This window comes from Hoplias malabaricus, chromosome 3 (assembly GCF_029633855.1).
Source record: "Hoplias malabaricus isolate fHopMal1 chromosome 3, fHopMal1.hap1, whole genome shotgun sequence".
In the NCBI taxonomy this organism is placed as follows: domain Eukaryota; kingdom Metazoa; phylum Chordata; class Actinopteri; order Characiformes; family Erythrinidae; genus Hoplias; species Hoplias malabaricus.
This window is the reverse complement of record NC_089802.1, coordinates 37321530-37325026: the sequence shown is the minus strand read 5'-3', so window position 1 is coordinate 37325026 and position 3497 is coordinate 37321530.

Below are 3497 nucleotides of genomic sequence, written 5' to 3'. Positions count from 1 at the left end.
ATCGTTTCTCTTCTCATCTCTGTCTCCTCCGCTCCATTGTTTGTCTCCTCATCTCTGTCTCCTCTGCTTCATCGTTTGTCTCTTCATCTGTCTCCTCCGCTCTATCGTTTGTCTTCTCATCTCTGTCTCCTCCGCTCTATCGTTTGTCTCCTCATCTCTGTCTCCTCCGCTCCATCGTTTGTCTACTCATTCGTCTCCTTCACTCCATCATCTGTCTCCTCCGCTCCATCATTTGTCTCCTCCGCTCCATTGTTTGTCTACTCACCTGTCTCTTCCGCTTCATCATTTGTCTCATCTGTCTCCTCTGCTCTATCGTTTCTCTTCTAATCTCTGTCTCCTCTGCTCCATCATTTCTCTCTTCATCTGTCTCCTCTGCTCCATCGTTTGTCTCCTCATCTCTGTCTCCTCCGCTTCATCATTTGCCTTGTCATCTCTGTCTCCTCCGCTCCATCGTTTCTCTTCTCATCTCTGTCTCCTCCGCTCCATTGTTTGTCTCCTCATCTCTGTCTCCTCTGCTTCATCGTTTGTCTCTTCATCTGTCTCCTCCGCTCTATCGTTTGTCTCCTCATCTCTGTCTCCTCCGCTCTATCGTTTGTCTCCTCATCTCTGTCTCCTCTGCTCCATCGTTTGTCTACTCATTCGTCTCCTTCACTCCATCATCTGTCTCCTCCGCTCCATCATTTGTCTCCTCCACTCCATTGTTTGTCTACTCATCTGTCTCTTCCGCTTCATCATTTGTCTCATCTGTCTCCTCTGCTCCCTCATCTGTCTCCTCCGCTCCATCGTTTGTCTCCTCTGCTTCATCGTTTGTCTCCTCATCTGTGTCTCCTCCGCTCCATCGTTTGTCTCTTCATCTGTCTCCTCCGCTCCATCATTTCTCTTCATCTGTCTTCTCTGCTCCATCATTTGTCTTCTCATCTCTGTCTCCTCTGCTCCATCATTTGTCTCTTCATCTGTCTTCTCCGCTCCATCGTTTGTCTTCTCATCTCTGTCTCCTCCGCTCCATCATTTGTCTCATCTGTCTCCTCTAATCCATCGTTTGTCTTCTCATCTGTCTCCTCCACTCCATCATTTCTCTTCTAATCTCTGTCTCCTCTGCTCCATCATTTCTCTCTTCATCTGTCTCCTCTGCTCCATCGTTTGTCTCCTCATCTCTGTCTCCTCTGCTTCATCATTTGCCTCGTCATCTCTGTCTCCTCCGCTCCATCGTTTCTCTTCTCATCTCTGTCTCCTCCGCTCCATTGTTTGTCTCCTCATCTCTGTCTCCTCTGCTTCATCGTTTGTCTCTTCATCTGTCTCCTCCGCTCTATCGTTTGTCTCCTCATGTCTGTCTCCTCCGCTCTATCGTTTGTCTCCTCATCTCTGTCTCCTCTGCTCCATCGTTTGTCTACTCATTCGTCTCCTTCACTCCATCATCTGTCTCCTCCGCTACATCATTTGTCTCCTCCACTCCATTGTTTGTCTACTTATCTGTCTCTTCCGCTTCATCATTTGTCTCATCTGTCTCCTCTGCTCCCTCATCTGTCTCCTCCGCTCCATCGTTTGTCTCCTCTGCTTCATCGTTTGTCTCCTCATCTGTGTCTCCTGCGCTCCATCGTTTGTCTCCTCATCTCTGTCTCCTCCGCTCCATCGTGTCTCCTCATCTCTGCCTCCTCGACTCCATCGTTTGTCTCTTCATCTCTGTCTCCTCCGCTCCATCATTTCTCTTCATCTGTCTTCTCCGCTCCATCATTTGTCTTCTCATCTCTGTCTCCTCTGCTCCATCATTTGTCTCCTATCTGTCTTCTCCGCTCCATCGTTTGTCTTCTCATCTCTGTCTCCTCCACTCCATCGTTTGTCTCATCTGTCTCCTCCAATCCATCGTTTGTCTTCTCATCTGTCTCCTCCACTCCATCATTTCTCTTCTAATCTCTGTCTCCTCTGCTCCATCATTTCTCTCTTCATCTGTCTCCTCTGCTCCATCGTTTGTCTCCTCATCTCTGTCTCCTCTGCTTCATCATTTGCCTCGTCATCTCTGTCTCCTCCGCTCCATCGTTTCTCTTCTCATCTCTGTCTCCTCCGCTCCATTGTTTGTCTCCTCAGCTTCATCATTTGTCTCTTCATCTGTCTCCTCCGCTCTATCGTTTGTCTCCTCATCTCTGTCTCCTCCGCTCTATCGTTTGTCTCCTCATCTCTGTCTCCTCCGCTCCATCATTTCTCTTCTCATCTGTCTCCTGCGCTCCATCGTCTGTCTCCTCATCTCTGTCTCCTCCGCTCCACCAACTCTCTCCTTCGTCTCCTCCACCTCTCATTTCTCAATCTCCTCCATCTGTCTCTCCTATGTCTCCCTAATCTCCGTCTCCTCCATCATCTCTGTCTCAGTGGTTCTCGTGCATTTCTGGATCTCTGACAGATATAAAGAACTCTACACAGATTCATCTGAAGAGAAAGTTAAGTGTAAACTACACAGAATTAAACATTTGAATAAATGATTTTTAATAAACGACCAGAGAATTCAGTGTTACATTTATTTATCATTTTAAAAACTGCCAAAGGACAATCGAAATATAAATACATCTCTCCCCAACCACAACACAGGCCTTCATCCACAACACGAGGACACACACACACACACACACACACCCCAGAACACTCTCTCTCTCACACACACGCCACACCCCAGAACACTCTCTCTCTCTCACACACACACACAAACACCCCAGAAAACTCTCTCTCTCTCTCACACACACACACATACACACATGCCACACCCCAGAACACTCACACCCACACACCCCCCAGAACACTCTCTCACACACATGCCACACCCCAGAACACTCACACACACACACACCCCAGAACACGAACGCTAACACACACACACCCCAGAACACTCACACACACACACACCACAGAACACTCACACACCCCAGAACACCCACACCCACACACACCCCAGAACACTAACACACACACACCCCAGAACACTCACACACACCACAGAACACTCACACACACCACAGAACACTCACACACACACCCCAGAACACCCACACACACACCCCAGAACACTAACACACACACACCACAGAACACACACACACACCCCAGAACACTAACACACACCCCAGAACACTAACACACACACACACACCCCAGAACACTCACACACCCACCCCCACCCCAGAACACCCACACACACCCCAGAACACTAACACACACACACCACAGAACACTCACACACACACACCACAGAACACTCACACACACACACACACACCACAGAACACTCACACACACACACACACACACACACACATACACCAGGACACTCTCTCTCTCTCTCTCTTTCTCTCTCTCTCTCTCACACACACAGCCCATAACACTCACACACACATCAGAACACTCTCTCTCTCTCTCTCTCTCTCTCATACACACACATGCACCCCAGAACACTCACACACACACACCACAACACTCACTCACTCACCCCAGAACACTCACACACACACACACAC